The sequence below is a fragment of the Strongylocentrotus purpuratus genome, unplaced genomic scaffold (assembly GCF_000002235.5).
Source record: "Strongylocentrotus purpuratus isolate Spur 01 unplaced genomic scaffold, Spur_5.0 spur5_scaffold_19, whole genome shotgun sequence".
NCBI lineage: Eukaryota > Metazoa > Echinodermata > Echinoidea > Camarodonta > Strongylocentrotidae > Strongylocentrotus > Strongylocentrotus purpuratus.
Window position 1 is genome coordinate 6,807,172 of NW_022145604.1, and position 15,049 is coordinate 6,822,220.

The 15,049-nt window shown below is 37.2% G+C and overlaps 1 long non-coding RNA gene across 1 annotated transcript; it reads right to left on the reverse strand.

Annotated features, from left to right (window-relative positions):
- Positions 1-3,829: 3,829 nt before the first annotated feature.
- Positions 3,830-5,586, reverse strand: LOC115925989. The gene is made up of 2 exons (XR_004064910.1): positions 5,403-5,586; positions 3,830-4,091 (listed from the first exon to the last, which is right to left on the reverse strand). It is a non-coding gene; the product is annotated as an uncharacterized LOC115925989 (long non-coding RNA).
- Between the last annotated feature and the right edge of the window lie 9,463 nt (positions 5,587-15,049).

Genomic DNA, 15,049 nt, shown 5'->3' on the forward strand with positions numbered 1-15,049 from the left:
TAAAGTACAAGTCCACTCCAAAAAAAGTTTCTTTCAATAGAAGCAGAAAAATCTGACAAACCAATCAAAACAAGTTTGAGCATCAAATAAAATTACACACGTCATTTGGACTTTTTGAGGTTGATCACGAGATGTCTTACGTAATCGATTTTCAATAGGGACCTTTCGAAAGGGGACGGTACACTGTTAAAAATTTCACTGTAGAAATTACAGTAAATTACTGGCAACTTTGTTGCACAGTAAATTACTGTAACTTTGACATTACAGTAACTTCCTGTAAGTTTTTCAACAGTAACTTGCTGTAAGACATTAAAATACTGTAAGCTTACTGTAAAGAAATTTTCATGTATAAGGTTACAGTATTTATTGTAAGTTCTTCTTACAGTTAATTAATGTAATTTTATTCACAGTAATTTAAATGTATTTACAGTTATGTACTGTAAGTTTTTCTCTACAGTAAATTAATGTTATTTCTCTCATTTACATTAAGTTAATGTAATAAGTACAGCTTTTCTACTGTGACTTTAGCAGTATCATCCTGTTAATTTTGTATCTATTTCTCTCATTTACATTAAGTTAATGTTATAAGTACAGCTTTTCTACTGTGACTTTAGCAGTATCATCCTGTTAATTTTGTATCTATTTCTCTCATTTACATTAAGTTAATGTAATAAGTACAGTATTCTACTGTGACATTAGCAGTATCATCCTGTTATTTTGTTATCTATTTCTCTCATTTACATTAAGTTAATGTATTAAGTACAGTATTCTACTGTGACATTAGCAGTATCATCCTGTTATTTTTTTTAATCTATTTCTCTCATTTACATTAAGTTAATGTAATAAGTACAGTATTCTAACTTGACATTAGCAGCATCATCCTGTTAATTTGAGGAAAAACAAGCTTTCTGAACACAAAAATCATTATTAAAGTCTTTATTGGGTAATCAACGCTCCATAAAACAAGTTTCTCAAATAGTGTAACATTATGAAAATGCTTGCAAAGAAACTATCAAGTAAAACATTAAAACAAGTAAAACCACTAAAAACTGCAAAAGTTCAAGTACTCAAGAATCTACAGACCCATAGTCATCCTTCCAGTATCTCAAAAATTCTTGAAAAAATTGTTTAGATTATACCAATTCTGAAATACACATAACTTGCTTAATCCCAACCAATATGGCTTTAAAAAAAATCATTCACCCGACCTAGCATTAATTTAATTATACGACAGAATAACACATGCAATTGTGCAGACATAGCGGCTTGAAGGCATTGATATGCTAAATCACAACGTATGGCTTAGGGGCACTGCACTTTCTTGGGTCAAAAATTATTTGTCGAACAGACAACAATATGTTCACTTTAAAATTCTGAATTGTAAAAAACTATTGTAAAGAATTATCTTCAATTGTAAACAAGACATATTTTATACACTTTTATCTTCCTTTAAAGCCACTATTAAACGACAACTACTATCAGAATACAATCAATGAAAAGTCTCCATATACCTGGCAGAATCAAGAAAACTCTCTATACCTGGTAGAATCTCTCCAAAAGACATTACTCACTTTATTTTTGTTTAATTTATCTTTTGAACTAATACCCCATTTAATTTTAGTTGCTCTGTTATATTAAACTTGTAATCTTTAATACGTGTTTCATATTCTTCTGTATTTTTGTCTCATTTACATGCCAATTCTGCACAGAAACTTGTTTCAACTTCATGAGCTGTCATTCAATTGATTGATTGATTGATTTATTGACGGTAAAAGCCCTATTCAGCTACTCGGCTGGTTTACAAAGGGGCTGTGCAAAATAACAAAAACCGTAAAACATACTTGACAATAAGAAAATATACATGATATACAGAAATTAATGAAATAGAATTACCAATGTGCACAATGAACAAAGAAAATAGAAAATATGATCAATTTGTGTACATGTAAAATGAAAACATAAAATTATGAAATTCGTTTAGCTACAATATTGCTACGTATTAAATATGATAAAAAAACATATTACCATATAACGTAACATATATCGTAATAAAATATGTTACTTAAAAAAAATATATTATTATATAACTTGAAATATGTCGAAATAAAATATAGGTTACTTAAATATAGGCCTAATATTTGGCAAATTCATTTATTTCATGACTTATTAAATTTATTAAAATAAAGGTGTATTGCATGTACAGACTAAAATATATGAAAATTCACTAAGGTAAAATAATGCTAAATTGCAAGTAATGTAAAACATATTTTGGAAAACAGTAAGTAAACAATCAAGCAATGCTTATGATGACAAGGCTGCACACATGCCAGGCTCACAGAATACATGTGCTAATGCTTTGTCTAGGAAGTTCAATGACCGCTAGACACAATTTATTAAAAAAGTTTGGGCTCCCTGTAGTTGGTCTCTTTGCATCAAGGCTAAACACACGGCTTCCTTAATACCACGAAGTCACGTGACTTTTTTAACCTCCCTCACTAACAAAATATTTGATTTCAAATTTCAATTTTCACTTGTGATGTTTCATATTAAGTTCAATTGAAATGCATATTAAAGGTACATGATCCCTTTTGCAAGCATAACATTTGCAAATGTCTAAAAAGGGCAAAAAGACACAAATAAAATTTTAAGAAAGTGTGTGAAAGTAAAGGGTTCAGATACTCAATGTAAGTGGGATTTTTTTTTATTGATAATTTTGAAATTGATGTAGTATGTAGGCGCCCCTGTAATTTGTAAAACAGCGCTGGCTCCAAATTCCTTATAATCCTGTTCGTTGCAGAGCAACACCAATTGCATATGATCAATGTTTGATCTATTGTAGGGCTGTATATCAGCGAGGGTAGCATACACAGCTAGAATTTTATGTTTTTTTTTCCCACTGCCTAGTGGATTTACTACTTCGAAAGAATCTTGGTACAATATGAGTGTTACTGCTGAGTTTTTATGCAAAGGCTCATCTTTTGGGAATGCTCTGCCATCATAAACATCACGTAGAATGGTCCTTTGTAAAGCAGGTTGAGCTTTATGAGTCTCTTTGTAATCTTTGATAAATGAGTTCTGCTTGAATAATGCTCTTAGTGTGTCTTGAATTTTAATGTATTGGCAAAATCGCTGTTTGCCAAACTGATCTTCTCCTAAATATATCTCAGTTGGGGAAACATAATCAAAAACTGCTTTAAAATGTGATTTTCTTGTAGACTCTGATCGAAATTCTTTACAATTTGAAGCACTGAACAAATCCTCAGATTTAAATAAAGTTAAAACGTTGGTAACCTCATCATCGGTAATTCCTATTCCTTCAAGTTTCTTTTTTAATTTTGGTATCAAATTTTGTTGGCTTAATGCATGAATATCCTGAACTGTGTCAATTATTTCCTGAATTGTAGAGTTGGGCAGTAGTAATTTTGCCTCCAACTTCAGATAAAACAAGGATAAGCTGTGTTTGAATGAGTCAGCGGATACATCTACTTCATCATCTGTCACACTTTCCTCGTCACTTGAGTGCAGTCTTCCAGGAAACTCCTGATTATTTTCTTGGGCGGATTCAGTTAACACAGTACCAGTTTCACTTGAAGTTGAGTCTAACTGAATCTGGTCTAACTTATTGTGAACTCTTGATATATGTGACGCAAAAGACGACCTCACTGAAAAACGTTTTTTGCAATTGGCAAAAGGACAGCGTATTTCAACTCCGTGTTTGATATGAACTCTAAGATGAGAAAGTATGTCATGGATTTCCTCACATTTTACAGCAGAGTGGACAATTCCAGGTAGAAACGCAGAAAAACTGGGCATCTTTTTTTCTTGAAAATGGTTGATGATCCCTATGCACATGGGTTTTGAAGGATGAATAATTTCTGAATGTTCGATTGCAGCCAGGAACACCACACGGGAAATCGAAATTCACCACATTTCTATGGACTGAAAAGTGTTCAGAAAACCGCTTCAATGATCCAGAAGAATGATTACATAGCTTACAAACGTACATGGGTATATGATGTCCATGTAGAGCATCCGTCTGATTAGTGTTTCAGCATGCACACTGTGTGACTTCAGCAGTAATCCATGGCATACTGCAAGAAAGAAGAGCGGAAAACAATACCTTTAATATGCATACGTACACATAACTTTTTATGTACAGCATTGACAGATTAAAAGTTATTTAAATGATAAATGAATAATAAAAAAAAAGATAAAGGACAAAAATACAAAAGAAAATCGAAAGAAAAACATAAATTCATCAAATATAACCAGTTGTCACGAGCCTCCTGATGATGACTGTATGCGAAACCTTCAGCAAAAAAACATTTGATTTCACGGCTATGAATGTTACTAGATCTACATAAGTGAAATTAACATTCATTTGCGGTAAATGAAACTACAATAGATTTCTGTAAAACAAATTTACAATCCTTAAAGACAAAAATTACTGTAATTTACTGTTAGTATTTGAAGAACCTACGGTAACAGCAATTTACTCTAAGAAATGCAGTGATTTACTGTAGGAAAGTTTACAGGCAGATACTTTGAGTAAAAATTGATGGTAACTTACTGTAGATATAACCTACAGTTACTGTAAATTAAAATTACAGTGAATTACAGTAGACAAGTACTCAAAATTAATATGAAATAAAATTACTGTAATTTACTGTAAACTAGCAGTAAGTTACTGTAAATTACAGTAATTTTACAGTAATTACTCAGTAATTTTACAGTAACTTACTGCCAGTTACGGAATGGCCTATTTGGTTGCTATGACAACGCTGCGACCTTCAAAAAAGTAAATTACAGTAATTTTACAGTAAATTACAGTAATTTTAAAGTAACTTACTGTAAATTACTAAGTAACAGTAAAATACTAAGTAATTTTACAGTAACTTACTGTAATTTTATTTCATATTTTAACTTTTAAGTAAAATTACACTATGCAGCAGGATTGCCAGTACTTTGCTGTAATTTCTTCAGTAACGTGCTGTAGACTACACTACATGAGCTTAGACTTGTGCGTATTCAACTGATCACGCAGTGTGCTCATGATGGACTGATGCTGTAGTCGATCGTAGTGTGTGCGGTGTCCTATAAGTTATAAGTCTTGATGGTCTTGACGTTAGACATTTCCAATTTAACGTGAGCATGCATATCCATGTGCAATGGCATCGCATTGACAGTGACACTGTACGCTGGTACTGCAGTACAGTGTCATGTGCTGCACTAACACTACCGACTCTGTCCCACACACCACAGCACAGCACGTACAGTACACATATACCGTAGACGGAACAATTACAAACACAATCCCTATACTTTCCACAGTCTGACAATTCTTCACTTCAGCGGGATACAAATCAAATCATGACTCTGATAATTGGCAATCTGTAACTTACCTCGGATCCCCTTGGAATTGACTTATTGGTCATCAATATCCCAGCTCGAGGATCAGGACCAGGAACAGAACAGATTCAGATTCGTTGCTCAGGATCAGGCCGGCCAGCTCAGCTATATATCTCAGCTCAAATCTTTGCAGAAAATTAAAAATGGCGGCGCGGCGTGGCGGGCTGCGAATTTTTTTTCCGTACTCGAGAGAGCAAAAATCCCATGTGCGCATGCGCGTGGACTTGTGATTTCTCTGCTACTTCCCATACGAAATGTACATGTATTCGCATGTACTGTGCACGATTCGCGTTCTACGAGTAAACGATGGCATAGTAGTCTTCAAACACAGACTCTGATTTGCCAGTTTGACAAATCAATATGCGTATGTGTCGCGATGTGCTTATTCAAGTCTGTGTAGTTGTATGATTCAGACCCAGTAGTGCATATGGAAATACATTGCAACTTGTATAGAATGGTATAGTAGTCTGCAAGCACAGACGCTAATCTGACAGTTTGACAACATACTAGTAGTGTGCTGAGAAGTACTTTATTCAAGTCTGCGTAGATGTATGATTCAGACCCTACTGGTGCGTGCGTTAGAAATGCATCTCAATGTGTAGAGCCCGGTGAGGTCACTCCCCTGCAAATAGTGACACGTATGACCGTTACCACTAATGGATATAACCCCCTTTTGCGGTCAATTTCAAGGACATTTTGTGAAATTTAACCCCCTTTTTTACGTCAAAACAAGGACAAAATCGTACTTTGGAATACCCCTATTTATAAGATTGTAAGGACACTTTGGCAAATTTACCCCTTTTTTTACCATATTTCAAGGACAAGACTCGGCTCCGAGAATTTTTCTTCCCGGTTTTCTCTTTTCCCTTCCCGGTTTTCTCTTTTCCCTTTTCTTGACCCCTATTTATCAATTTCGGGGACACCTGTGCACCCCTATTTTCTTTATTTCGAGGAATATTTTGTCCGCGGACATTGCTTGAAATTGACCCCTTTTTCCGCGATTTTGGTAACGGTCATGCGGTCCGGAAGTCACATTGAGTGACCCCACCGGGGTGTAGAGTGTAGTATAGTAGTCTGCAAGGACATAATAATATATTGTGTATTGATGAGTAGTGATTTTATGCAAGTTTGTGTAGTTTAATGATTCCAGACCCCATGGTAGGCCTATGTATTGTGCCACTGCTCTCTCACACTCTTTCTCTCTCTCTCTCTCTCTCTCTCCAAGGAGAGTCTGTGCTTGCATACTACTATGCCACTCTATAAGTTGAGGTGCATTTCCAATACACGCACCAGTAGGGTCTGAATCATAAAACTACTCAGACTTGAATAACACTATTTTGTCAAACTGTCAGATTAGCGTCTGTGCTTGCAGACTACTATGCCACTCTGCAAGTTGAGATGCCTTTCCAATACACGCACCAGTAGGGTCTGAATCATAAAACTACACATATTTGAATATAAAGCACTACTCAAGACACTATGTTGTCAAACTGTCCGATTAGCGTCTGTGCTTGCAGACTACTATACCATGCTATTCAATTTGGGATGCATTTCTGTAAGCACTAAAATGTCTGAATCATACAACTACTCAGACTTGAATACTAGTACTATTGCTACGCACGATATATGCGTAATTGTTTTGTCAAACTGGCAAATCAGAGTCTGTGTTTGAAGACTACTATGCCATCGTTTACTCGTAGAACGCGAATCGTGCACAGTAGATGCGAATACATGTACATTTCGTATGGGAAGTAGCAGAGAAATCACAAGTCCACGCGCATGCGCACATGGGGTATTTGCCCTCTCGAGTACGGAAAAAAATTCGCTGGCGGGCTAGCGCGGGAGCCAATCACGTGCAACGCATACGCGCATATGCAGCCGATCCGCCTAATGCGCATGTGCGCTGTATCCCACAATGCTTTTTGCACGCTCCTTTACACTAGCTTACTGTAGATATTTGTTCCCATGCTCTACGACACTGATGTTTACAGCAATATACTGTACAGCAACGTACTTATACAGTTAATTATCGTAAAATCGTTATTACAACATATTACTGTTGTAAATCACAGTATTTTACTGCATGAGTTACAGCAAATTTTTACAGTGTAGAGCAAGGTCCATGATTCAGGACGGAGACAGTCCTCCACGGTGACGAAAAGTCATGTGAGCCCTTTTCACATTACTCCTTTGGGTATTTCATTCCATATGAATTTCTTTGTTTTTGTTCTCCTTCTTAAATCTTCTTTTGGTTATCTTTGTTATCCTTTCTTTCACCCATCTATCATTTGCACTTCTGGCTTTCCTTGTGTCATTCTTTGTTCCTATCCTTTTATATTTATCTTCTATCTGTCCTTATGTTATTCTTTGTTTTATCAATCCACCATGTTGTCTTTTATATTCCCCTACGTTATTCTTTGCATTACTATTTTTGTTCTCTCTTCTATATTCCCTTATGTTATTCTGTGGTTTTAATCCACTCATTTTCACGTCTTTTTTCCTAATGTTATCATTTCTTTTACCCATCTATCACTTTCTCTTATATCTTCGTTTTATCCTTTCACATTTTCGTTTATCCTCCCCTTTGCATTTGTTCATCTCCTATTTACCTTTATTCCCTTGTTGCTATTAACTAGTCCTGTTTACAGACCGGACGTTATTTCAGCCGAGAACCGCCCTGAAAATCAACAGGACGTCGATTTCTTTTTCATGCACGCATATACGTAGATCGATATTTCGCTCGGCTTACTGTCTTCTTTGCTGACTGTCCAGTTTTCAAAAGCTCACTATTGTCCCACTATTGTCACGCTTTAATGACATTGCAGATCGCATTATTTGTAAGGCTTTAAGATTATTTAGACAGCCCACGAGACCAGCAATGTAGAAACCTCAGAAAAATTGTCAGAATGGCCACAAACCTGACATGCCGGTCTTGTGAATCCTCAAGTAATTTTTCAGAAGACCACGCTGAATGCCGGAGCGTTAATGTGGTTTAAATCTTTTCAATACATGTGGATATCAAGCCTGGGCCAAAAAATATGTTTTCTTTTCCATTATTGAAGAAAAAACATAGGCCTATGGAAGTGAATAGTTTTTTTACATATCAGATTTGCTCCTGAAGACTGATCTCTATGGTTTTCCACCCTTAATTTTTGTTTAGTTGCGTTAATATATCCAATACCTTTCTTATTTCAAATCAAAATCAATTATTTGCTAATTTGGAAGAAAACATTATTTTCTTATCTTACAACAGTTTATTGCATTGATATTTATTTAATTTGTAAATATACATGTATATACAAAAAGCAATGTGTATATAGTTTTTTAAATAAGAAACACATTAATGCCCACATTATTGAGTTTGAAATGGTAGAATAACCATCTGCATACAAAGGATTAATCCATACTGAATAGCTAATAGCTAAAGGATTCAAGCTAAACATTGTAACCTTTCTTCGCTCCAGTGATCTCGAGGTAGCAGCTAGACAGCAAGAAATTGTGTAAATAATAAAAGGTCCACGGGAGTATTGTTAGATGCTTTAGCTATATATTAAACTCACACTCTCTCCAATGTTATACAACAAAAGGTTGTCTTGGGAGCCCCTTCTATCTTAGTACGGATGGGTTGAAAGCTGAGAGTCTTTGCCGGTAGTCTTGGGGGCGGAGCCCCAGGAAGTTCTTGAATTTGTAAACAAATTTTAGCAAATTCAAAATAGTCATCATGAGCGATAGAAATTGTAATTTCCTCCTTCACATCGTTTAGACATGTATTTCATTATTTGTACTTATGTTGCTAAATAATGAATATTCATTTTTGTAAAAGAAAGATATTACTTGATTTGTCTTTGATTATATGAATATTTTTTACAGTTATTATTTGTTATTTTTGTTAGTATATAACATTTTCTCTGCTTATATTTAATTTGTAGATTTCTTTTATTAAATTGTGGTTGTGATTGTACTTTATGATACTGACAGATGAATGAATTAATAAGTGACTATGCGTATGTACAGTATAAACAAAGAAAGAGAGAATTGGTGCTTGAAATGAGATGAAAATGGGCATTTAGTAATAAATTATTGGCAAAAGTTTCTTGAATAAATCATGTTAGATGCAAAAATATTGTCAGAGACACGTAGTGTTTCCAAAGTACACTAGTATAGGAAAACAGTAACAGTTTACCAGTAAATGGGCATAAAATTTTGCTTCACTTAATGTGGATTTATCAACATTTCTAGACCTACATACCAAAGCTTTCAAAAGATCTGATTTCCTTTGAAATAATTTAAATTAAACCAAACATGATGACATTATATCATATTCATGCTGATCGATGCACTAACTTGTCTTGGTCATGTGCAAGATTATGACAAGCAGCTGGAAGGGGGAGGGGGAATTGCCAACGCCCACATTTCCTGAAACATTACAGAGTACAGACGAAGAACTTATCAATTGCATTCAGCACTCCGAGCCCTTTGAACTTTCTCTACTACTAAATGTCAAATCACTATAATTGTCCAGTTAATATATCGAGATACTGGCCAAAATTTTAAAGGGAAAAGATATTTACAAGAAAGCACCTTTTCGGCTCAAATTCATATTTCACACACTACATAACTCGATGAAATTGATATTAACTTGAAGGTATTTTAATTATCAATCTGTTGAGACCAAGTTCATGGTGATGAGAGGTTTCACTAAAAAATTATTATTAAAGCTCGATGTAAACACACCAAACACGTCCTCAGTAATTATATGAATACAGTTAATAAACAATGTGAGCAGAAATGTCGTTTTGCCGGGGGAAATCAAATCAATAGCTTTCGGTTGCTATAACTTTTCGCTGAAAAGAGATATATGCCTCTCCTTCGCACAGGATATTGTCCTTGTATACATGGGAAAATTCCTGGAAAGTTACGAAAAATGCACTTTTCCAATTTTGATATATGAAAAGTAACGGTTTTTGATCAAATTCAACATTTCGACAAAATCACATTTTTTTACTTCAATTTTTCAAGGTTAATTAATCCCAGTCCCGTTGTTATTGGTATCAAATGTAAATAATTTAATTTTCTTTCATATGACATCAAATACATGGTGGTTTAAGGTTTTCTTCGAGTATTATTTACAAAATATTACTTTTCTTCAAAAGGGCCTCTGTTTGGACGCCCCCTCCGATTAAGACGTGTTCGCTACAAATTAAAAGAAAAACCTCTGAAATATTGTGTCTTATGATAAAATATTTCGAATAAACAAGGTGTACTTAGTTTGTGTGGTTGTGGCAGGCAAACTCCTCTTTTCTGACTTTTGCCCTCCGCTTAGAATAAACTTGTAATTCAATTTAAATTTCAGTTCACCGTGTGTGGCGCCACACTAGTTTCTTCCAGTGCCATTGATTAGGTGGTATAGATGGCTCTGCACACTCTGTTGGCTTTCATCCCGGCTTTCATAAAAGCTACAGGTATATATCAATCATTAAAGCTAACAAGTTATAAGTAACTCTCTTGGAGAGGAAGGGAAGGGAAAGTATAGTTTAGCACTGCACAGTTAACCCCTATTATGAATAAAATACTCGCACCCTGTTCATGGTCGACACCTAATTTATTGCCCGCACCATCGAATAAACGGAAGCTGCACAATATGATACCCATAGAAGAGGAAAAGAAACAGCGCCATCTAATCATCAGTGATGAACAACTAAAATAAACAGCACTGCCAGGCAGAAATAATCTTTTTAGATTGTTCAGCCTTAAAAGAACAACAACAACAATCTATGTAAAGGGACACTAGTTTCTGTAATGTTCCAAAGGGTTTTCAGAGGGGTCTGTAGTCTCTGTATCCTATTCATGATGGAAACGTTGCGGGTCAATATTTATATTTCATGGCGTACACCACGGACTACGGTCATCCCTCATTCTTCTAAACGTATTTGTCCTTCAAAGGGGAAAAGATGTTTGAATAACAAAATATGAGCTGTATGCAGTAGCGTACGCATGATTTTTTCAAGGGGGGGGGGGGTGGTAACATTTTAAAATCAGGCCGCTGAATAAGCGGGGGGGGGGGGGGGGGGGGGGGGGGGGGGGGGGGGGGGGGGGGGGGGGGGGGGGGGGGGGGGGGGGGGGGGGGGGGGAAAATCGCAACGACTCAGCCAGCCGCTGAATAAGCGGGGGGGGGGGGGGGGGAGGAGGGGGAACGGGGAAGGGGGAGGGGCGGTGCGGTTAGAGGACACTTTTTTTGGGTCTCGAAATTTGAAAATTTGACATTTTGCTCCGTTGGGGGGGGGGGGGGGTAAGGTCACCTTTATTTAGGTCAGCCATTGGTACAATGATTTTATTTTTTTTTATTAAAAAAAAAATTGATTAAAAAAAAGAAAGAAAGAGAATCACAAAGGGGGGGGGGGGTTTGATCCAAAATAAAACATTACAAAAACTGAAGGGGTTAACCCCAAAACCCACCCCTCCCCCTGCGTACGTGCCTAGCTGTATGCAAGGCACCAGCCCTGAACATCAACATGAATCAACTCTTACATAGTTTTTTGGATTTCACCCCACTCGGGTGAACACGACTATATGCACGTATTATTTACGTACTACTTCTTTATTAATATTGTTATACATAATGCTATAAAAGCTCAGTGACTCAAACTTCTACTACGTAGACTTCATCACAATATTTTGTATTTTATTCGGGAGCCCATAATCATGATACTATACAAGAATCGCTTCTTATAGGCTCCTCGTAGTTCATATTATTATCTCTCTATGCAGGCGCGGATCCACGGGCCAATTCTACCCGCCCCCCCCCCCCCTAGCCTCCTAAACCGTAAATTTTACCTTTAAAAAAAAACTTTAATTTAAAAAAACGGTCCCCCCCCCCTGACCTGCCAGTGACACAAATGCGGCATCAAAATATTTGTGCTTCTCTGACCGTAATTAAATGCCTAAAACCCCTGAGCTTCCTGGGGCTCCGCCCCCTGAACCCCCCCCCCCCCCACACACACACACCAATTTACGCCCGCTACCCTCTACCTGATCGTAACTTACTTTAGCCCCCCCCCCCCCCCCAAATTTGATAAACGTTCCGCGGGGCCTGTGTATATAATAATAGCATACAACACTGATCTTTGTGATGTCTTTAACGTGACATAATCTTCTTCTCCCCTTGCAAACGAGAAAGAAAACAGGTCATTAAAAGGGATTAAGCGACAAAAAATGATTGTGATTCAAATTGATGCGAATATTTGTTTTCAATAAACACTGTTATTCACCAGAATCTTCTTTGTAAAACAACTTTTTACAAATGTCAGCCATGCTTACTGAGTTGAGACGTTCCATTCAATTTAGAATACTCATTAAAGAATACACTTCTCCTAATCTGAAAGTGATCTTACAACACAGTGGCATAATTGCATGGCTGAGAATTTTAAAAGTCGTTTTTACAAAGAAGATTCTAGTAAAAAGCATTACTTATTCAAAAAAATCCTTACATCAATTTGAATCACAATGATCATTTTTGTCGCATGATCCTTTTATTAAATAACCTTGTTTTCTTTTTTTATTTGCAGGGGAAGAAGAAGCTATGTCACATTAAGAAATCAGCTGTATTATGCGTATATACATATGATAACAGAACAAAATGTTGATTATCAGAATGTCATTTCGGAATACCTCTATACAAATACCCGATCTTACTGTGCCGATACCACATTGTTTTTAACCCGTATCAGTATTAGTATGAGCCAATATAAATTTATTATTCTTTATTCAGTTCAGTATAATGCTTTACCTAAAAAATAGTTTCGCTATATTTTTAGGGTTGAGACGCTAAGAAATAGTTTCAAATGCACATTACACAAACCCTGAACCATTGCATAATGATGGTGGTTCTCTCCAGGCGCGTACGCAGGGGGGGGGGGGGGGGGGGGGGGGGGGGGGTGTTTTGGGGGGTTAACCCCCCCCCCCCCCTTTGGTATTTTTATGTATGTAAACCCCCCTAAAAAAAAACCTAAAACCCCTCCCCCCCCTTTGGATTTTTTTTTTTTTTTTTAATTATTAAAAAAAAAAAAAAAAAAAAAATTACCCCCATGGCTGACCTAAGAAAGGTGAACTTACCCCCCCCCCCCCCCCACTGAGCGACTTTTTGCCGGCGCGATTTTCAAATTTTCCTGAGTCGTTGCGAAATTTTGGACCCGATTTTAAAACCCCCCCCCCCCCCCCCCCTTGAAAAAATCCTGCGTACGCCACTGGTTCTCTCTCTCTCTCTCTCTCTCTCTCTCTCTCTCTCTCTATTTATTTTAATCATGCATTATCAACTACATATAAAGCAGCAACAAAAACCTTAGGGTAATCTAGGTGAAAGTGAGAGCTAAAAAGAAAGTCATGCTAAAACGGCGCTTCACCTCCCCCCCCCCCCCCCCCCTCCCTCGAAAAAAAAAGAAGAAGAAATTAGTGGTCCTCCTCTCCAGCATCCCCCCCCCCCCGCTTTAATATTCACCGGCCGGCTGAGTCGGCGCAAAAATGTTCCCCTAAAATGGACCCCCAAAAAACAAATATATGTAACCCCCCCCCCCCCCCCACCCCCGCTCATTCGCCGTTCATCGTCGCCGTTCATCGGCTGGCTGATTCGCCGCTAAATATTTTCTCAAGATTTGGCCCCCCCCCCCCCCCCCCTCTTGCCTCCGGCTGGATCCGCCCTTGTCTCTATGTTCCATAGTATATCATCTATCATTGTTTTATTTTGCATTATCTTGTTGAATCTTAGGCCTAAAAAAGAAGAAGTTGTATTGCCCTTTAGGTGCCAGCACCTGGGTCGGACAGTCGATTTTCTTTTTATTTCTTTGTCCCCTTTTCGGGCAGATATTTTTCATTTTTGTATGCTATAATACATATGTTTTTATTGAACTTTTTTTGTCTAAATTTTTTTTTTGGGGGGGGGGGTCGGTCGCAAAGGGCAATACAACAAAAAAAAATTATTAAGCCTTACATGTGAGACAAACTTATTAATAATAATGTAGAATGTGGAACTTACAGTAAAATAATTAACAATAAAACACTAACACATATTCCCGACAGACAGTTGTCGTTGTGGTGTCTTTTGTGATGAGCGGTAATGTTAAACTCCTTCCTTTTGGCACAATAATATTTGAGGCATGGGCTGCTTAGTGAATTGACCCGAATTGGGGCGGGGTTCTTGGGGATACATGCTTGTGTTCATCAATCGGATCCAAGGGGGAGCCGGGGGCCGGACCCCCTCCCTTGGCCAAAAAAAAAAGATTTATAAAAAAGATGGTAATGTTAATTTCATGAAAAGAAGACGGGCCCCTCCCACGACGCACAAGGGGTCGGGAGGGGGGGGGGGGGGTGTTGAGTAAAAAAAATAGAGTTCCATACCCCCCCCCCCCCCCCCGGTTGAGCCACTCAAAAAAAATGTGCTCACTACCACTACCACCACCACCCCCCCCCCCCCCCCCCTAAAAAAAACAAAAAACAACAAAAAAAAAACGACTCTACACTGATTAAATACCGAGCTTTTCTTTGGTCATGCCGGGCATTGCAATCCGGTCTGTTTTCGGTCTCGTTCATGTGATTGTGGTCTAAAAGAGTGGCCTTTTAGGCAACAGATTATATCTATTGTAATTTT